Below are 23,508 nucleotides of genomic sequence, written 5' to 3' on the forward strand. Positions count from 1 at the left end.
CAGTGTAAAATCTCTAGCTGGACTGTAGAAGCCTTCAGTATGCATTAAAGACAACTCTGAATTATCTGATTCACCATAAGTGTTATCAATCCAATCTACACTTCTCAATGAAATGATCACCATCACATCAAACATCAGAACTAGTTTCACTCAAACCAGCATTGTCATCACGGTGTTGTGAAGATGTGTAACAGCTGATATAAAAAAACAGAATTCATGTGGTTGACTTCTTGTTGGTCCTTTAGGTCCTTTTTAGCATAAAATGTCTCTTTTGGATAAGGGGAAATGGAAACACATTGTTCACCTTCATTCTCACCAAGGGTGTGGATCCCATCTATAATTGGTATGATCTCCATGGCCCTGAGAATAAGATCATCGTCTTTGTGTGTGGCTTCCATAGAAGTCTGATTTTCAGCCTGGTATAAAGAGTAATGTTCCATACTTAGTTGAAGACAGAGTTCATCTACCTGCTTTTCCTCGTCTTCTCCAAATTTTATAACAAGTTCCCTATCCACTGAGAGCTGCAAGTAATCTGATTTCATCCTTTCAAATGTTTCCTTGATTGGTTGTAGTTGCGTACTAGTGATTCCACATAAAAAAACTGTAATGAAATATGGAGAATATATATGAAATAAGTCTCCTAATAGCTTAATAGAGAAATATTTAAGTAAAGTCCCAGCAGGGGACATTACAAAAACCTTGTCGCCTTTCATCACTTTGAGTTTTCCACATAGGTTCTTTAATGAACTTGTGAGAGTTATCTGCCCTTGTTAACACTTGTAAAAGGTTTTCTTTCCTAACTACAAACCTATCCATCAAATCTTGCAGTGATAAAGGTTTGTGTTCAAATATCACCTAGGGAGTAAGGGCTATGACACATCACATTTTCTGATTTGTCCTCAACTGCTGGAGCAATTTCATCATCATACTTGATTGCTTCTATAGTTGGTGTCATGGACTCTTCATGAAGTGATAATGGAATAGCATCATGTTCATAGATAGATTCATCGAGGGAATTTTCCTCTTCACTAGTTTTGTTTATAGTAACTAACAATTCACCAATTAAGAGCTTAGAACACTTCTCATTTGTACCAATGGGTTCTTCCGTAATATTATCCTCAGCTTGTTGGAAGTCATCCGATTTGCTTTCAAGTGTATTTGTTTCAATTTGTTCCTCATTAATCAAGTCTTCAGTTATATATGCTTCTATGTCCTTACCAATGTTTGGCTGCATTAGTTCTTCTTTATTGGCTCCACAATGAGATTAAGAGATGTTCATAAAAAATAAGGTCTGATCTCTTCTCATTAGGTTCTTGCTCATTTCCAGAGATCCTGCAACCCGTACACTTGCTAGTATTAGCTCATTTTCAGTCATATATTCCTTGAACCTGTCAAATGTTCAGTCAATCCCTCCCCAAGTTCGTCAGCCATGGGTGAGATTCTATTTGCCCTTCTCCATATAGCCAGCAAATTTGATTGTAATTGCTTTTTACGTCATCATCCTCATCTAGGATTAACAACATGATGGTTTTAATGCAAGCTCTCACATTGTCTGATTGATGTTTCCTGTATTCCCTTAAGAGACATTGTATCAACTGTAGAATCATTTCTTCTCAACCAAGATCTAACATGAGAATAAAAAATCTGGTCTTTGGCACGAGTTCTAAGATCTTCACCTTCTCACCAAAGATAGGGGCCTTGATGTTGTGTAGTCCATATAAACAAATCCAGAATCAATTGTAATACCTTCTTCAATGTGCTATCATCGTTAAGTGTAATAGGAATCGTTATCCGTAATCTCTCTTAGGCAAGTCACAACAATTAACTTCACATCTTCTCATGGATGCTCCATTAACCTGTGCTGAACTAAGGCAATTATAGAAGGTTGGAAGACCCAATTTAATAGCCTCCAATCAGATTGGTCCACTCTGGATAGATTTGTATCCACCTCTTCCAAATTCAAAAGTATACCTTCTAAGGATTTCATGGAATCCAATTTGAACCCATTTATATAGAGCCCATTTCCAACTGCTTTTTCTTTCTGTAGGTCTATTGTTTGTTCATGAGTTAAAAGTGTTATTGAATTCTCTGGAGAAAAAATTGTTATTCATATTTGCCATTGTCTCAATGTGTACTTTCTTACCCACTCGACTATCTTGGTATCTGATCAAACAGTTGGCAAACAATTAGTGAAACAAACAGTGACAAGATGGTGTAAAAGTTTCACATTGCTTTCACTTCAAGCTCTGGATTTTCTGATCTGAATCTCTCAGCTTTTAGTATAAAGAATGCTAAATGGTTTGTGCCTCTAACATGTTGTAATCTCCAGTAGCTTGAGAAGAATTGACACTAATACAGATGCTTTTTCTACTCAGTTGCAGGCATCCCAGTACATTTGCGAAACCTATAATGACACTGTACTATGCAGGAGCACATACAACTGTAGAACCTTGATTTCTCTCTGAATGCAAGTGTGATACAATCTCTGTTAACTACCAATCTATTCAAAAAGTCCAATTTCTGTACCCTTTCAGTCCCTTCTATGATTCTACTGCATGTGAACTCATCCAACTATTCCAAAATTTAATCTACTTTGTCTATCTCAAATGCTTTCATTTTGAAAGTTCTGAGAATATTGCATCAACTAGCTCCTTATCCCTGACGTTAAAAAAATCCTCTGCAAACATTGCTATGTTCTCAGCCCAAGATGTACATTACAATGTGTGACTGTGAGCTCAACTTCCAAACAAATTCCTCCATTTGATAAATTTGGCTTCTTGTAGTATTATGGAATTATTTATTGGCTGTGATTATTTCCCATTCACAACAATATAGACTTTTCATTTCCTTCAAAAATATATGACACATTAAAACCTTTGTCTTGCTGCCAAATATTAAATGCTCCAAAGTTTAGAAAACAAACCCGTTCATTCCTCTGTCCTAGTCTATTCCCATATGAATAGTTTTTATAACTTCTTTAATATGGCTATAGCGCTAGTCTCTTGGATTATCAGGAAAAGATAACTTCACACAGTTACAACACCAGTCTTTCCATGTTGTTTCCAATAGTCACGAATTAAAAATTGGACTCTAAAGCATTATTCCGGCTCCACCACATTCGTTGTGACAAGATTTATTTAGAAACATTAGCAATGCAAATGTTAGTTCGCATAGGAATTCATCTTAAGGTTTCACATTATAAGAAACACCTGTCAATAGCTATGTATATCGGCTAACATATTTTAATATACATAATGAATGCCCAAAAATGATTAAAATCTCACCACATGTGCCCAACCCATAATTGAATATTAGATTTAATACTTTGCCAAAGCATTAGAATTATCACTTTTGACTTAAAAATCAAATATTAAGCTGACAGTTAAGTTTGGGAATAAGGAAAATTCTCATTTGCTTGCATAAATATTCCATGCTCAGACATTAAAATATGTCCTGTGAAACATAACAGTAGCTGCTGAGGCAATGTATTACCTATTTACCGTACTGGTAAAGAAATCAACGCATACAGACAATGGAATAGAATAGCAGAATTATATTCGCATATGCCAGACATACATTATGCTTCATAATATCAGTAATAGAGGATGATGCTTTACAATGATCCCAGACGGGATATAAATACTATCCGCCGAACCTTCCCGAAGGAGTCCGTCAGCCACAATCATTATGTCCGCTACAAACTATTTACCCGTCGGCTACAAAATACAAAACACCGACGACAGTCATTCCATCGGCTATAGAAACACCGCCAGGACCATCTAGTCGGCTGACACCATCCCCCCCAAAAAGAAAAGTCATCTCCTGATGACTAACAAAATATCTGAGACAAATTAACAAACAAAATACATTAACAAAGTGACTACAACAAGAAAAATTTGCTTCTGTCACATCACTTCCATATTCATCCCGTTACATCTGTAGCCTCTACTAACACAATACTGTCTCCTCAAGCTGACCTTGATAGCCACCCGTGTTGCTTTCTCTGTTTTCAATTCCTCGGTACCCTGAGCCAAGTGTCGCTGCACTGCCTCCAACTGGATGATCAGCTCCTCCTGAGCTCTCTACGCATCCACCAAGACAGCCTCCTGGCCAACACCTATTCCCAGTGCCTCTGGTACACAGACAGTCCATGCCTGCAGCAACTTCAACTCTTCTCAACTGTTCAGACTCCCACGACTGATATCCGCAACGACTGGGGGTCCAAGGAGCAACGCCCCTGGCGGGATCGAGGGGCAACGCCCCTGTGGGGTCCTAGTGCAGTGCCCCAGGTGTGCTCCCTGTCGTAGTACAGGGCAGGGTCGAGGGGCAAGACCAAATTAGCACTTCGAAATCCACACAAAATTGCACGGAACACACCATTTCTATCATTTTCTGCTGATTCTACGCTCTTTCTGGCAACCATTGATGCTTCCCCTTCCCTTTGGCATTATCTGTCACTCATTCTGAACAACTTGAATTTGTCGTCTTTTTTTTTTTAGCAACCCCTCTGCTTCTGTTTGTCTGCTACTGTGCTTCTTACATCTGTTCCGACTCTCTACAAGTTCTCGATTGTCCGCAACGAGCAGTACCCAAATCCTCTCAATTGTTAATCGATGTTCCCAACTCGACTTCAAATGTCGGGCTTCAAAATCCCGAAAACAGTAGAAGACACACGGCAATGCCCAAAAGAAAATTTACAATGCTCAAGAGATTTCTGCAGTGACCGATTATGTCATAATCATCCAGGCAGAGAGTTGCAGAATCCTTTAGTTGCTGGTGACGGCAAAAAGTGCTCTGTTCCTCCCACGACAACTTAGCTGGCAGGCAGATTGCATAACATGATGACCCTTGTTCCTTCTCCGTGCCCATTACTTCATCACAAATTACCAGATACGCACCTTAGATCACGAATGCACCAAAGGTCTGTGGGCGCTGAAAGAAATTGTGAAGTTCGTGGTTTTAAAACAACCCTGCGGGTTGCTTCCACAAACAAGACAGGCGGGAGGGAGTCGACCTTTGCCCGTGGGCTATCTCCTGCGGAGAGTTACCGGCAAACATGTGCCTGCGGGACTCTCCCACGGAGAGTTGCCCGCCCACGGCCTACTCAGCTTGCCCGCGGAGAGTCGCTCGCCTGCGGCCCACTCAGTATGTGCGTGTGGGGCTTCTCCCGCGAAGAGTTGAGAGTTGCCCGCGGGGTCTCTCCTGAAGAGAGTTTCCCGCGGCCTGCTCAGCTTACTTCTTTTTTTTTTCTCTTTTTTAGCCAATTTTTTTTTTTTTTTTTAAATTAAATAAATAAACAGCACCTCAATTTTGCCTCCAGGCGTCGCCATTCTGCAACGAGGACGGAGTCAGCTGGCCATTCTGTGACAGCGACAGAGTCTTCCTGACACCATATATTTGCAATTTAAATCTGTTGACTACCGAAGGCACCTCTTGCTTGTCCAATGTCTCCAATTTTATCACCCGATTGTCGTCGACCTCCCGGGTCTGATATGGTCCAACCCATCTTGCCTTAAACCTTTCCTGTTTGATTTCATCCCGACCGTCGTACTTGAGTACCAACTGCCCCGGCTGAAACCTACTGAGTTTGTCATGCCACGCCTTATGTCCGTTCTGTGTTACCTCCGTCGCCCACTGTGCCTGTGGTCGTCGTGCATCTAGCTTATTTCCTTGTTGTCGGTACCCTTCAAATAATTTTATGGTGCGATGCGTTCATTTCCTCCTGTGCGGTCCGTTCACCGTGTACCGAATGGTGGAATCTTTCTTTTTTCTGGGTTTGGACTGTATGTTCTTCCCCTCAGCTTCAGGCATAACCGTCTTTCCTTCTTCCGCTGCTCGGTATTCCTTCAGACACTCATTTTCCTCTTTTTTCTCACCTTCATCGACCCTTAGCATATTACAACTCGGAAACAATTCGTAGTCTTCTATCTGCCAGTGGTAAAGGCCATTCACCGAGTCTAGGTCGTCATCATTTGATCCTCCTTCTAGTGTTAATACTCCTTCGTCGTTCGGTTCCATTCTCCTCTTTCTTTCATCATCATATTTTTCGTCGTCACTGTCGCCTTCACCTTCTGAGTCTAACGATGCTGCCTCCTCACCTACCATTTGTGTGTGCAGGTCAATTATGAATCTTTTGCCTCCGCACTCCATTGATAGGGTATTTCGTTTCCAATCATGTTTTACTTTTGCTTGCACCAACCAATCTCGTCCTAGAATAGCATCATATCCTTTTCTTTTCAATGGAATGACTACGAAATCCAATAAAAATGGTTGCATACCAATGGTTACCGGTTGCACCCTCAAGGTTCCTAACAGTTTGATCCCGTGTTGGTCTGCCGTGAGCAACTGGAATGTAGGTGGCCACAACATGGGCTTTCCCAACTTCTTCCAAGTATCCTCCGGCAACACATTCACGTCGGACCCTCCATCGACAATTGTGTTTGTCAAAACATTTCCCAAAATCCCCATCTCGAAGATTGTCGGATGTCGTCCGGATGTGAGTGCCAGCAGCATTGGGTCTGTTGTCAGCACTTGCCTACTGTCCCTTCCTGTGTCCTCCATTGCTTTCGAAAACGGGGTATGATTCAGAATAGCCGTCCGTAACTGGGGCATTGTGAGAAGGAGGTCACTTATCTTGACCGATATCTCCGTTTGTAAGATCTGTCGTACAATGTTTTGTTTTGCGAAGTTCTTTGCCAAGTTGCCGGTGATGTCCTTCAACTGAGATGTCCCTGCCGACGATGCCTTTCCAATTTCTGCCTGCATTTCCCCCAATTTTCTTTTTTCCTCCGCTTGCCTCTATGTAATTGCCAGAACCTCCTCTACATTCGTGCCAACAGTGATCAAGTTTACTCCAGACTTTGGACACTTGGAATCTTCGTGATTGCCGAGTCCGCACCATCTGCATAATAATTTCGGTGTGTTTGTTGCTGTACAATCCCGCGCAAAATGACCCCACAAATTACATGCTCGGCATTGAACAATCGGCCGTCTGTTTGCATCATATTGGGTTCGACTTCAGCTCCCATTATTATTGTTATTGTTCGCATTGTTGTTATTTTGCCCTCTGTTATTATTCATGTACCCTACAAATGTGGCACCTGCGCTATTCGTATTTCCGCTACTGCCTGACGGGGAAGCCTCCTATGTAAGAAGCACCTGCGGAGATCCTCTTGCTTCATGTTAAAGGGGCAGTCTTTTGTCGAATGGCCCATGATCAGACAAATGTCACAAAATTGGTTCTTTGGACACGATCCTTTAGTATGACCGTCGGTCTTACACTCCGTGCACCACAGTTCACTGCCTTTTGGCTCCTTCTGCATGTTTTTAAACTCCTTCATCATGCGGATCATGTCCTTCTGGAGGGCACGAACCTTCTTATTGTTGCCTTCCTCGTCGCTGCTATCACCTCCGGCAGGCTCGTCGTCATCCGAATCAGATGAGCTAGTGTTCTTCTTCTTTGTCTTCTGCTCACTTTCAAGGTTCAGTGCTCTGTTATATGCGTCCGCATATGACGACGGTGGCACAATTTTCATTTTCCTCCGCAACTTCGAGAGTAGGCCATCCACGAACCATCTTTTCTGCAATCCGTCCGCCGGCTTGCTTTCCATTTTGTTTATTAAGTCTTTTAATCTCCTGGCGTAGACGCGGACAGTTTCGTGCTTCCCCTATTTGGTATTGAAAATCTCTGCTACGATTTCATTATCATCCCGCAAGAGTTTAAATTTTGCCAAGAACTCCTTTTTAATGTTATCCCAGCTATTTAGTTTTTGTAGATCTGTATCTGAAAACCAATCAATCGCCACACCCCGTAGGGTTGCCGAAAATTGCTTGACCCATTCGTTGGCATCTGTGATTCCATTTGCTTGCCAAATCGTCTCACATGTCTTACAATGTCGAATGGGGTCGGCTGTACCATCGCCCTCAAACTTCGACAGCTTTTCTTTGGGTCCCGCCATGACAACTAAGTTTGGTAGAGAGGCGTTACTGGGCCCTGCAACACTAGCGCTGTTTACTCCAACACCGGAGGTCTGCACTCCCACACCGGCGGTCTGCACTCTCACACCAGCGGTCTGCACTCCCATACCGGCGGTCTGAAATCCCATATCGGCGGTCTGCACTCCCACACCAGAGGTGTTGACAACTGTGAACCTTGGTGAAGAAGAAGGATCTTCTGAAGTTGTTTCCCGTGGAAGTCTATCCCAGACGAAGAGGTCACTCCACGCTCGTGCTCCCTTGGCATTGCGAGCCGTGCGAGTTGATGCTCTTCCGTCTGAATTTTCTTCCCTCGGCGAACACAAATTCAAGAACTCCTCCCGTGCTTCTTCCACCAATTCCACCTGCTGCCGAGTCTCCTCCAACAATTCTTCGGCTCTTTGGTTTCCGTCAGCAATCTTCTGAAATCTTCGTCGGCGTTCGGCTTGCTGTGCCAGAATTAAATTCTCTTGCGCAGTACGGATTCCATCTTTTCCCTTGACTTTATTCCGATCCTTGTTAAGCTGATTTGGCATTAATCTTCATTCTTCCCACCTTCCAAATTCATAAGGCAACAATGCCAAATGTTTACTGTACTGGTAAAGAAATCAACACATACAAACAATGGAACAGAATAGCAGAATTATATTCGCATATGCGAGACATACATTATGCTTCATAATATTAGTAATAGAAGATGATGCTTTACAATGATCCCAGAAGGGATATAAATACTATCCGCCGAACCTTCCCGAAGGAGTCCATCGGCCACAATCATTATGTCCGCTACAAACTATTTACCCGTCGGCTACAAAATACAAAACACTAACGACAGTCATTCCATCGGCTATAGAAACACCGCCGAGACCATCTAGTCGGCCGACATTACCAATTTTTTAAATGCCATTCATTAAATGTTTCCTTGTCAAGGTCCCAATAGGAATTTTGTTTTCGGCCAACTGAGGACCAAAATAAGTCAGCTCCCGCACTTTTATGAAAAAATAATGTCAAAGTTGAGCCACTTTTTCTCGGGCGATACTAAACTTGCTCCATTCTAGCAGCTTTGGTTGTGGTCTCCTTCAAAGTAAGGAGTCGGAGGAATATGCAAGAAATACATGAGAACAGGTACTTTACCAATAGAGATGTTGATGGAAAGAAGTGAGCTAGTCTTAAAGTACTAGCAATGACTTTGCTAAATTTTGCCTATTGAAGCAATCCTCTTAAAAGATGAAGGGTTAAAGTATGGATATTTGTCACAATTGGAAGCAAGATCTTCCATGGGCCTAATTATGTGTATGTAAAAACTGTTGAATCTTGAGCCAGAAAACTAAAGATGATAAACAACAATAAGGAGTCAAAACTAAAACAATAAACACCAAAAATATCCTAGGAAAACCCTTCTAGAATGAAGGGAAAAACCTAGCCACAACAAAAATATCATTTTATTGATCATAAAAGTTCAAGTGTACAATGCCTATCGCTTGATGCAATATATATAACTTAACGAGAGACTCTTCGCATTCCAATTGAAGGTCTTACCAGTTTCGCAAAACCTAACTCTTAATTACAAATCTTCGTATTTTCATGCCTTAATGCATGTTGAATGACACATGCCATTATATTTAATATTACAATTTAATCATAAGTGCCTTTTTCAGCTGAAGGTGACTATAACAGTAATAACATCCATATTTATAGAGATAAAGATCTCTGTCCAAGCTACCATCTTCAACACTCCCTCTTAGCTAGAGAGAGATCTTTAGCTGATCAATCACACAAGGCTGCAACCAATATGTCAATGATAGAATCTTATCACATGGAAAAGTTTCATAGAATCTCTCAACATAAAAAATAATAATCAACTATCGTCACGGATTCGCTCAACATGATGTTGTCATGGAATCTCTCAACATGATAAGTTAGTAAGGTTTATAATCAACATTTTATGACAGACTCTCTCAATGTGATTTGTCATGGAATCTCTCAACATGACATCCAACTCCCATCACGAATTCTCTCCATGTGATGTCATCATGGATTCGCTCCACATGATGATCACTTCCATAGTGAAAGAGTTATTAGATTGTCCATGCTAACTCATTATGAATAAGAACTCACTATCAACAAGACATGCAATCACAGTTAAGACTCATTTCCGTTAAAAGTCTCAAAACCTATTTGGATTCCATAAATAGTCCCTCTTAATCTAATACGTCTCCCTTTGAGTATGTATTATTAAATTAACATCCTCATCTCATTACTTGTTGCATCCTACGATAAAAACCTAAACATTCATCCCAAATATATAAGTCAGAATACTTATCTATTTGAAGAATAATTGCCTTGATCATGCATGCAACCATATACAACACTAGAAGTAATGAATGCAACCAAGATAAACATTAAAAACCTGATAATATCTATCGTAGTAGAAACCAATATATACAAATTAATACTCAAGGATACTTATCTCTTTTGCACACATAAATTCACCAATGTTTTCAAATCAGCTCTTTGCTCAATAATAAGTCCAAGAGCCAGGCATACAATCTTTTGATAGAGTATCTCCACAGTAATCTATGCCATTCGATGTATATCCTCTGGTCACATCCTTGGAGCCATAAAAATGCCTTCATCCCCCTGCGATTGCTTCCTCTGGTAGATAATACGATGCCATATTTCAAGTAATCAGATTCAATCTTTTCTACCTTTGTAACGAAAAGCAACTTCCAGGGTTCTAACGCCCTCACAATTTCTGGCTTTAGAGTCTTAAGCAAATCCAAAAATTTTCTATTTGCAATGGACACATAAAATGATTGATTTCAATGCAAATACATGAGCAGAGATGATCGTTCATATCTTTTGATGCGATCAAGAACAATCATTGAAATTTTGAGCGCACAATAATCTTCACCATAACAAAATACTTTGTCTTCTTGTAAGATATTGAATATAATTTTCAGGATAGTTGAAGACCACTAGACTTTTCATCCTGAGAAAATACATTAGCCGCGGATCACACTTTTCAGAGAATTGAGATTACGATAATTTCCGATAGTTGGTCAACATTTCTTAGGGCCATTTTGACAAGTAACACCACCTCCTTGATAATGTGGTACTTGGATAATGTGGAACTGTTCCAAAGGCCACATTTGACTCTTGATTTTTTGTCAGAAGGATTCTTCAAAAATGAGTGATTATGACCAAATGCAAAAGACATTTGATCTTCTTATGCGATCATGACTTTAACATGAATTGAAAGACAAATAGTGAGATAAGTCGAACAATTAATGAGGACACGTTGATTTATCGAAGACAAGCTAGAGGCTGCTTGGATAAATAAAATGAAGCCAACTTTGATTCCTAGAAATTAATCTTGACAAGCACCGCTACAGACAAATACAATTGTCTTTTATTAAAACACCTTTGAAAGTAACTTCTTGAATGTTCTCTTATTCGGAGTTGAGGCCACGTCCACTTCATTGTCCGCCATGGCTGTTGAGACTATGATCTTGGATTGGAGGAAATGATTTGAGCCGACATGTCCAAAGGCCACATATGATAAGTCAAGCCCTGGGAGAAAATAATGAGACAGAGTTGCCTTGCGACTACCATGGTTGAAAGGGCGCTTTCTTGACTCCAAGTTCAAACCATGGGGATCTTAACAAATATTAGTCCTTAAAAAAAAAAAAACATTACCACAAATCAACTGAAGCAAAACAAGAGACACGTCACGATAACATATAGATCTACTACTCACAAAAAGAAAATCCTGTTCATTATGATAAAAGAAAATATAACCTGCAAACTTTAATAGATGAAAAGAAAACGTATTTGTGCATAGCAATGATGCTATCATGGATGGTTGTTAAGGTGACGTATTAAAACAAGACTTCGACATTATTCCTTTTAAACTTCTATTTCTTCGTCATGCAACCCGTGATTGAATCCCTAGACCCCAAGTTCTCTAACCCAATTTATTCTTGGGCACATGCCTGGGTAATCTGGGTCTTCAGCTGGTCCATGAGGTGTTCAATGGAAGCAGTTGAAGAAAAGCTTGACGAAGGGATGGTATCCATCTCTATCTCTTTTGACTTGGATTTGGCTGTTGCTGCTGCTTTGCCGCTCCAGATTTGTAATGTCTAAAACAGTAAACCTTTAAAAGCTACACAACGCTCTTGGCTTCTTTCATATGACCACTCCCTTTTTTGTCTTTGCTAGAGGTAAAACTTTATGTGATATGTGCTCCACTCTCATGAATGCTTTTCTAGAACTTGCGATTGACTTCACTGCAAATAATGTCATCCCACAACTGTGTCTCTTGAGAATGGTGTCACTACAAATAGAAATAGGGATTAGTGAATTGATTTAGATATAAGGTGAAAGGGGATATCGTTGTAGTCACAGAGTGAAGGGTTTTCATTCTTCATAGAGTGATGAGCAATAATATTTAACCTCAACAATTCTCTTCATTCGTGATGTAATCTCCAACTATCTTGTTGAAAATTCATTAGATAGCAAAGGCGTTACAAAACTCAAATGCCTGCCCAAGAGGAAAACAAAGTGCTAACTGTCATGGAGGGAATTTGAATGATTCCATGAACTATGATTAGGAGAAAAAAAAGGTGGAACTACAGAGTCATTGGGGAGTTCAATGGTAGCTTAGGATTAAGTTTTTATCTCCCCCCATCACCATTCCACTGAAACATGCTAACCTATTAGGATGGAGTAATAAGCTAGTGATGGGCATGAGGTGTTAAAGGGACCGAGGGGACATGATAGTCTTCCCTTCCCGGGATTGTTGGCTCTCCAACAATCACAAAGCTAGATGTTGAAGAATGTGCTCCCACTCCCATGAGGCATTTTTAATGGGGTAGCCCTTTCCAACAAATTAAGTACTCTTTAATGGTCCTGGCCTTGCTTCTCCCTAGTCTCTAGCACCTCAATAAGAACTAGTTGTAATCTTCCAATGCCTTTGATTGGGGGCAGCCCCGGTGAACTCACAATATGTTGTCCAATGGTCTTTTTGATTTATAAGACATGGAAGGCATTATGTATGTTATTGTCATCTGGCAACTCCAGCTCATAGGCAACCTCCCCAATCCTTCTAAACACTCTATAGGGCCCATAAAATCTTGGTTGAAGCTTCTTTGTACCACAATTCTTTATTGAACCTTGTCGATAGGGCTTGAGGTGTAGGAACACCAAATCCCCAACCTCAAAAGATTGCTCAGTCCCATGGCAATCAACATAGATCTTTTGCTGGTTCTGGGCCCACGACATTATTTCGTTAGGGGTTGTGAGGATATCCTATTGCTCTTTTAACTAATCCTTAGCCAATGGTGACCGACTATCAGTCAAGGCTAAATCATTGAAAGGCAACGGTTCAAAATTGTAGAGACCCTTGAGAGGAGACATGCCAATAGACATGTGTTAAGTCAAACTGTAATAGTATTCTCCCAAGTCGATCCATTTGAGCCAAGCTCATTGTTGTCCTAAAATATAATTGTGGAGGTACCCCTCAATCCATTTATTCATTTTCTTTGTCTGCCCATCCGTTTGAGGATGGTAACTAGTGCTAGGTGTGAGTTGTGTCCCAACAAATTTGAATAACTCTTGCCAAAAGATCCTAAGAAACTTACTGTCCCTATTACTGATTATGGTTTTAGGAAGACAATGCAGCCTGAATATCTCTCTGGAGAATTATGCAACTACTTCAAAGGCTTCCCAATCAGCTGCGAGTGCAAAGAAGTGGGCATATTTCATCAATGTATCAAGCACTACAAATATGATCTCCTCACCTTTCACCTTTGGAAGCCTTGTGATGAAATCCATGGTTATGCTTTCCTATTTATGGTCAAGAACTGGTAGGGGCTGCAATAAATCAGCTCGATAAACATGCTCTGACTTGTTATATTGACAGGTTACACATTCCTAAACATGTAGTAAAACATCATCCTTGAGGTAACTAGTTTGTATGTCTTCAAGTATCCTAGGTGACCTACTGCTGGATTATCATGAATGGTTTGCAAAATTTGCTCCTCAAGTTTGGATTCAAGGACCAAATAGATCCTGTTTTTGTAATAGATAGCATCATCTATAACGCTTTCAAATCTCTAGATTTGATTGTGTATAGTTTTTTTGCATCAACGTTTTAGATCATACTACATGATCCATCATCAGGATGCTAGAGAGAAAAGAACATGATGATGATGGATCATGTAGTATGATCCGAAACGTTGATGTAAAAAAATTGTACACAATCAAATCCAGAAATTTGAAAGCATTAGCATGGATTGTGGAAATCTAATAGATCTCATCATCTATAGCTCTGTATTTGTCATCTGGAATCTGACCATCCATGTTTTCACAAGAAAAAGTGTTCTTGGAATACTCAACCAATAGTTGAGACTTCTAATTGACTAAAATCTATGACATAGCACAACAAGAAGCACTAGCTGGTGCCCTGGATAATGCATCTTCTACTACGTTGTTCTTTCCCTTGATGAACTCAATGTCAAAATTGTAAGCCTAGATCTTGCTGATCCTCTTTTGTTTCCTTTCATTCAACTCTTTCTAGGCAAAGGAAAAACATAGGTTGTCATGATCAGTCCTTACTACAAAACGTCCACCCACCAAGTACTGTTTGAATTTAGCTAGAGTGTGCATGATAGCTGGCATCTCCTTATCATAGGTGGAATATTTTTCACGATCTTTCAATTTCCTGGTGTCATATGCAATGAATGAATGGATGAAATATTTTTAATGACGTTTATGAGACCAACGGTCTAAGGGACCAAAAGAAGACCCATTAATCAGTCTGCTGAGATTTCTCCAAGCTATCCCTTTTGTTGTGGATCTGCGTAAGTAAGATGGCCCCTTGTGAAGTCTTGGCCCCTCAAAAAGATCTTTTATGCTGTTCACCTGTAAAGTGTCCTTATGTTGGTTGCAAATATCCTCATATGCGATACAATCTTTGACATAATGCCATTCCATTTCCACCACTCCCTTGTTGCACAGCCTACAAATTTTGTCCTCCCACTCTTCTTTAGGGACCTTCTATTTGCCAATTTCACATCTCAAATGGTGTGAACTAGACCTCAATTGGGCGATTAAATTTTTTGCCTTTCCTTTGAGATCGGCTCCTAAGTATTCTTTTTCGCCATGTTCGCAGGTGGGGTTAAATTCTTTGACATGGTAAGCTTTTTTCCTGCCTATCTGGTTTGTCCACATGACAAACCTGATTTTTTCTACCACCCATTTTTAATTTCTAAGTTGGTTTTTGGGCACTCTTGGTAGTCAATGTTCCATTTGTTGAACCATTTGCTGTTTTGTTTCTTCCATGTCCTCTTTTGATGGTCTAGCTCCTCGTTAACAACCATGCTAGGCCAACGATGTATATCCATTTTACCCACTCTTTTTAGATACGTCAGCAATTGTATAATTGCTGAGGCCTCCACCAAGAACATGCCTACCTCCGCCAAAAGAATCTCGTAGGGAACTGTTGACTTGACTTTGAGGTTAGTGGTAATGAAATATTTTTGTATTCTTTCTATTTGTCACCATTTGTGGTTCGATACGCTGTTGGCCCATACCTCACTTCCATAAAGAACAACCGAAATCACCGACAACCCACAGTGGATTTTCCTAGTCTTCCAATCCCATAACTCTACTTTCTAGCACCTGTTCTGAAGAAGGTAACAAGCCTTCCAACCCACCTATATTCTTTTTGATCTGCATGTCTCCCAACCTAGCTGATAATGGAAATCAATCCCTAGATACTTGTATTCTTCCACAATTTCTAAAGCGTTACCCTGAAATATGAAAGTAAGTTGCTACTTTCTTTTCTTCAAAGAAAAAACCATGATCTTAGTCTTAGAGGTTTTGAATTGCATCTCGACCTCCATGCAAAAGGCTTCTAAATTACTTAAATGTTCCCTCAACCGATGGGCAATTTAGCAATAAGGATAAGGTCATCGGCATATAGAAGTAGCCTAATCACATAATCAACTAGCTGAATTCCTTCTCTATTGGCTTTGTTTAGCCATTCCTCCAACTTATCAATATAGAGGCCAAACAAGGTAGGGGACAACAGACAACCCTATTTGACCCCGACGTTGCTTCCAAAGAACTCTGACATGCCCTCTTTGGTTCTAATTTTCACTTTAACCTGTTCATAAAGCTTATAAACAACAACCCTGTATTCTATTGGAATTTCCAATTCTTCCATTCTATTCCATAGTTTATCCCTAGGGACGGTATCAAAAGCTTTCTTAAAGTCAACAAAGCAGCAAAAAGCCCCCTCTCCCTTTTTCTCCCACACTCTCTTAATGAGATATCTTAGAGTAATATAGCGATCGATGGTGGAGTGTTTTGGTCTAAAACCTGTTTGCCCTTTTGCTCTTTTTTCCTCTTTTTCTACCCAACGGCTAATTCTACGTTCTAACCAAAGTAACAAGAATCAAAATTGGATCGGAATCGGCAAGGCTTAATCAAATCGTGAATCGGCCATGAATCGGCAAATTAAAGAAACCCTTGAAATTTAGTGAGTAACTTATTTCATAAACCCTTTATCGTTGATTCGATTCACCGATTCACAAAAACTTGTTTGGCTTGAATCGAATCACCGAATCGCATGAATCGCGTGAATCGCCGTGATTCTTGGAACTATGGTTCTAACATACTCCTGTAGAGCTTGCCCAAAAGAGGATTCACCATGATCGGTAATTGGAAGGGTTGTTGACATTCTGGCTCTTATGAAGAGGGATAACTATGTTGGTGGTCCAATCAGTGGGAAAGCAACCTTGTGTGACCTTGTTAAAAATGCTCTTGATGTATGGAGCCAACAAATCTGTCCCCCACTTTAGAAGTTCTGCTTGCAGCCCATCAATATCTTGAGCTTTTCCGCTCGGTAACATCCTTATGCCCAGGTTAATGTCTTCAACAGAGAATAATTCAACCAAGTTGCTGATTATAGGAAGTGAAGCTTCACCCTTTGGTCTCTCATATAATAGTTTTGCGTATTCCAGCCATTGCGAATCCGTAATTTTGTTTTCAACATGTTTTTTAACCTGTTGTAACTCCCTTCATAATAGGATGTCTATCTTGCATAAATACCATCCTTATCCTGTCATGTGAAGTGTCACTCTCCAAGGTGAATGATTTGGTAAAATATGGTAGTGTCAATACTAGGCACATACTCATCACCCTCGTGACCTTATTAAAAACCACCTCCATATCAGTGAACCACTTAAAGGAACCTGCTTTTGAGATATTAGTTAGCGGTGCTGCAAGTTGCAAGAACTTCATAAACCTCCTATAATAAGAACACAACCCAAAGAAATCCCCTCATATCTAAAACATTCTTCAGTAGCGACCAATCCAAGATAGCCTCTATCTCTTCCTGGTGAACCTTAACTCCATTAGCTTTGATAATGTGCCTGAGATACACGATCTCTGTCAAGCCAAACTCACATTTGGATCAAACAATAATGTTGCTTCAGGATGCTCAGAACCTCATCCAAATGTTTTAGATGTTCCTCCCATATTCTACTGAAAATCAGAATGTCATCAAAGAACACTAGCACAAACTTACGCAACTGTTTATTGAATATATGGTTCATGCATGACTAAAATGTGGCAAGGGCATTGGTAAGTCCAAAGGCATCACGAAAAACTCGTAGTGTCCATAATGGCATTTGAAAACTGTTTTGTGAACATTCTCCTCACGGACCCTAATCTGATGGTACCCTGAATGAAGATCAATCTTTGAGAAGTTGACGAATCCATGTAACTCATCCAACAACTCATCAATATGGGGTATGGGGTACCTATTCTTAATAGTCCTCTTATTTAGTGCCCTTTAGTCGATACATATTGGTAGAGTCCCATCCTTCTTCTTAACTAAAACCATTGATGAAGCAAACAAACTGGAGCCTAGTCTGATGTGTCCCATGTCAAGTAACTCTTGGATGGTCTTCTCTATCTGCTCTTTATAATGGATAAGGTGTTGTGATGACTAGCTTTACATCCTCTTCCAACTCTAACACATGCTCAAATCCATGCTCAGGAGGTATACTTGGAGGAATATCACGAAAAACTCTCTTGTGCTTGTCTAGCACGAACCAAATATCGATATGATGTTGCTGTCCTAAGTTTGAAACAGATTTAGTGGAGATAAAGCAATGTATTGTCCACTCTGTATCATCATGTCTTAGGATGGACTCCATTCTATGAGCTGAAATGATCTTGGGACCCCAATCAGTCATAGCCTTGAGTATGATTTAGTGATCTCCTTTCATAAACTCAATTTGTTTCTAGTCATGGTCGATAGTGTATCGTCCAAGAGTCTGCAACCACTCCACATCCAAAATAGCATCTATCCCTTCTAACTCCATCACATAAAAACTTGTAGTAAGTGTGTAACTGTCGAGATGAACCTCAAGATGAGAAACCATCCCTGAACAATTAAGATTTCCACCTACTTTTACATCAAAATGTGGAACCGCAATTACATGTAACTATAATTTTCTTTTTGCTTCTATAAAGGCGGTATTGAAGTTATGTGTCCCCATGTATCCACCAAACAAACCATTTGCTACCCTTTGACTACTCCCTTAAGACGGATAAGACTCCCTGTAGGAACTCTTGAGAGGGTGGCAATTGCAGGAGGCTGATCTAAAATTTGTGTCTCAACCTTCTCCACTTGGGGTTGATCATGAATATTGTCCTCATCATTGTCATCAGATTTATTGCCTTCATTTTCATCATCTCAAACTATTTCAATATAGTGAACTTTACCCTTCCCAAGGCATTTATGATCCAGTGACCAACATTCCTTGCATGTAAAGCATAAGCTCCTTCTTAGCTCATTCCTTGACTCAAAATCTCCCTTTGGTGGAGTATCCTTATTCTAAATTGAGGACTTCAGATTAGTCTTTTTACCTAAGGAAGAACTTATGCTTTACATTTGAAGACAAACCCCGGATCTAGTTCCGGATTTGCACTCAGGTTCGGTGTGGGTTTGGGCAGGGTCCTTATTTTGGATTGTGGGCCTGCTCGGGTCTACGTTGTGGGTTCAAACTAGGTCCTTATTTTGTATTGTGGGTCCTCCCGGGTCTATTGTGGTCCTTATTTTGGATTGTGTGTTTGCCCAGGTCCACATTGGACTCGGGTGGACCCACAATCCAAAATATAGACCCTGCCCAAACTCACAACGAACTTGAGTGAACCCAAGCGGACCCGTGGCGAACCCAAGAGGACCTACAGCGAACCTAGGAGGACTTGCGGGTTTTTTTTTTTTTTTTTTTTTTTTTTGTATATTTAATGCTTATGTATATACACTCACGAACCCAAATGAGAATTCTTTCCTTCCTGAACCCACAAATCTGTCCTCGAATGCAAATCGGTAACTTAGCTTTTTGGGAGGTTGAACCATTGAAGATGAACTATCTAGATCAAGTGCCATCTTGATTGCATCTTGGACAATACTTGGTTTCAACACTTTGACAAATCCCTTACATCTCTCACTCAAACCCTCCACAAATAACATCACCTTCATGTGTTTAGACATGTTAGGGACCACGATAAGTATCCGTTATATTTCATCAATGGTATTCAAAGCACCATTATGCTTAGGCTGAAGTAACTCTCTATAGTAAACTTGTATATCTTTTGTGGCAAATTTGCTTATCAGCTTGTTACTAAACTCCTCATAAGAATTAATCACACCATGATCTTGAGTGACTAAGCCATGGTGCCACCAATCATGAGCTGGTCTATCTAGATGCATAGCAACAAACTTAATTGCTTATGTTTCAGATATTGGTTTTAGTGTAAGAAACATATCCATGTCCAGGCTGTAGTTTTTTTGCTGCCATCAAATACTGGTAGGTTAAGTTTGGTCATAGCATGCTTTAAATCCCTGTTTAAGCCCCATGGCCTCCTATCTTGGCTTGCTCTCACTATTTCCCTTCATTGTCCCATATATTGAACAAAACTTAGGACTGCTTTGACATTATTCGGAAACAAATCCCATTCAGAATATGTAGTCCTAACGTCTTCCGGATTATCTTCTGCAACTCTAACTTTAAAGACCTCAATCTCCTCATTATGTTCAATAAATACATACATTAGATGTCAACCCATGGTACAATTGGGTACTCCCATGCCTCAGTGTGTTCTTGCTGCACTTACACCCTCACTATGATGGCTCTGTGGTCTTCTAGGCCTGATATTGATCTGCTGTATAGCCTGTGTAAGTTGTTGTAGTACATGAGCAACGTGATTTTCCCTTGCCTCTCTGTCAGCTTCTTTAGCCTGGTTTGGAACTCTTTCAACCAACAAATGTATTCCAGTAACCTCTGTTGTTGTTCTGCCTTCTGGACTTTGTGGGGGTCTCTAAACTTTGTGTAGTTCTCTGTTATACTGATGTATTCAAAGTGAACACCCATTATATAGCAAGTTCGCTGCTCTGATATCACTGTATTGTCCCTGACGTGACTATAAGAGTTTTGTGGTTCCTATTGCTAGTTTTAGTTTATTGGTAGTGAGACAAATACTTGTCATAAAGTTCAAAAAATGCAGTAATTAAAATACGTAAATGTGGGCTTGATATGCAACTCAAAATCTGACGTGCTTAATATATAAATAGTTCAAGAATGAAATAGAGGAAAATATTGTTAACATAATGTAACATATGCTTTTTCCGGGTCTTAATTAACAACTAACATATTCAAAGAAATACAATTATTACTTTATTTTCATAGGAAGACAATTAAATCAGTTATGTTCATATGAATGAGATTGACGGTTAAAATTAGTTAAACAAAATTCCATAACTAAGAATTGAAAACACCATCAATAAATTTACTATTAAAATCTACATACCATGGAATTTGAGACTGAAATCAATTTGGAGACGCTTCTGCAAACACCCAGGTTAGTCCATAATTACCACTATATCAATATCAAGTGATGACTACCATCCAATACCACTATATCAAAATCAAAGGACGATTACTATTAAATACCACTATATCAATTAGGGCATCACATACCACTGTATCAATCAGGGTATCAATTACCATTGGATCATTTAGGGCATCAGATGCCACTGTATCAATTAGGGTATCGAATACCATTGGATTATTTAGGGCATTAGGTACCACTGTATCAATTAAGACATCAAATACCATTGGATCATTCAGGGCGTCAAATACCACTGTATCACTTAGGGCGTCAGATACCACTATATCACTTAGGGCATTAGATACCACTGTATCATTTCTTTTCTTCCCATTGCTAACTATGGCAATAACATAAGATTAGAAGATACACTCATAATCATTATTCATATAAATGAAAAACTGAAATAACAATCTTATAGATATATTTCATATTCAATTGGAACATTATCCGATCTAACTAGTTACGAATTACATTGACGAGAAAGATTGCTTACATCAAAGGAGATAACTGAATTCAATAATATAGATAACTGAATTCAATGATATAAATCAATCCATCATATCTTCTACTTGTGTGTGTGTGTGTGTGTGTGTGTATCATAAAATAAAAATACCTGTTACCGATAGTTGTTTGAATTGCTCAACTTATCTTTATCAGATGCACCTCCTGATATCTTGTGGAGAGGGAAAATATTGTTAGGGGCTTAACCTCCCAACCGCAGACCTTAAACTTATTCCTACACTTTCTTTAACTAAAAAGGCCTTTCCTACCTGGAATAGACATGGAACACCTTGTTAGCCACTAAGCATCCTAGTATCTAATCACACCACTCAACTTGATAGCAGGAGAAAACAATAAACATGATCATGCATGAACTATTAAATGATTCCTTAAAAATGATACACATTGTTATGTCACATCTGATTCTGTTTCATGTTATTGCGAATTCCTTTCTCTCACCTCTACACCCTTTTCCTTGGCTATACAACCGGGTGAGTCCCAGGTGTTTTGAATCTCATAGCAACCCGCTCTTTCTAGTGATCCTCAACTGATAAAAGAATATTATATGTTTCCAATTCGTCACAATCTGTGATTCCGAGAAATGTAATCTTTAAGACTTGCAGAATAAATATCATTGATTATGACTTTCAATGGTATAAATAGATTATGATAGTATGTCATGGATACTTGGCTTTTATTTGCCATAAACAACTCTAACTTAGAGAAGATCTAACCTATGATATTAAGCAAGATAATTTGAACCATGATATAAGTTGTAGCTTACTGCTATATAAATTAGAACGCTGTAGGAGCTGGTAAGAAATTGTAAAGCAATGTTTGGATTTCTGATTAATCACATAATCTGTTATAATCTGAAGAAAGAATGGAGTATTGCTAGATGCTCAACAACCCGCTTCAAAAAAGATCTTGAACACTAGTTTCAGCATGAATGTTGCTCGCGATTTCAGCAGAAATTTTGGTATAATCCGGAGATGTCTGGAGTCTTGCTAGACGCTTGTGTATCAGCGCTTCTTTGATTTGCTTTCCAGGTGTAACCACATTTTGTAAAAGCAATCACGACTTCAGCAAGGAAAGATTAATATAAGGCAGATTGTAACAAGAATGACATTGCTAAAATAATGCAGAGGTTTCGAATGGAACTTGTAGAATTTCAAATGGTATTTGCAGAGTATTGGGTTGTAGATGGTAGCCGGAATTGAGCAAGGAAAACATGAATAATAAAAGGAAGTCGGGTATGTGATTTGTTTGTATATCTCTGACTCTCCCGACCTTATGAAATATATGAAAGAGTAAAGGACCCTTTGGCTTCTAAGAAGCTGTAACATAAAAGAATATCTCGGCTCTTGGACGCCAAATAAATGTGCCAAGTGTTCAATCGGTTTCAAACAAGAAAAAAAATTAAAAAGATGGAAGAAGATTTGAAGGTTAAAAATTGAAAATATTATAATTTATATTTATCTACATACAGGTAGATATATTTGTGAGGTGGCATCATTATATTATAAAGAAAATAATATTATGGTGTCACTTTATGTTTATATCTATGTGTACTTACATAGGTATATATTGTTGTTGGTGAACATATATTAAAATAATATGGTGAAAGATCATTCAAAATCCTTTGAGGTACGCATTATATTTTAATTAAATTATAAATTATATATTTAATAGCTCATGCGGTTCCACCGATTGTATCATGATATTCAAGTCGCTAGGTCCTCAACCATGACAATTCATGATTCATACCCATTTGCCCTATGATGGTGATGCTCCTGTGCCCAATTCTTTTTTGACAATGCTTCCACCCCTTAGACGTGCTTCTTACAAGGAAATTCTCCACAGTTAAATCATATTACCATAACAAGTTATTTAATCATAAATAATCATAACGGCTAACCGCCTTTTCAATTCCATGAATTCATGATAAATAATCAACTAGCATGTTATTTTCACATGAAATTATAACGACTAATCTTCTTACCATTTTGTAGGATTATAACAAATTTAACTATCAATTGACTTCATGTGAACCTCAACGGCTAT

At 39.3% G+C, this 23,508-nt stretch overlaps 1 protein-coding gene across 3 annotated transcripts in view; it reads left to right on the top strand.

The window, feature by feature from the left end:
• LOC149548436 (Transducin/WD40 repeat-like superfamily protein) overlaps nt 1–23,508 on the top strand; it is a 223,209-nt gene that overhangs the window by 167,671 nt on the left and 32,030 nt on the right. The window lies entirely within an intron of this gene.

The sequence above is a fragment of the Cupressus sempervirens genome, chromosome 7 (assembly GCF_028749045.1).
Source record: "Cupressus sempervirens isolate cs-2001-9-10 chromosome 7, ASM2874904v1, whole genome shotgun sequence".
Taxonomy (NCBI): domain Eukaryota; kingdom Viridiplantae; phylum Streptophyta; class Pinopsida; order Cupressales; family Cupressaceae; genus Cupressus; species Cupressus sempervirens.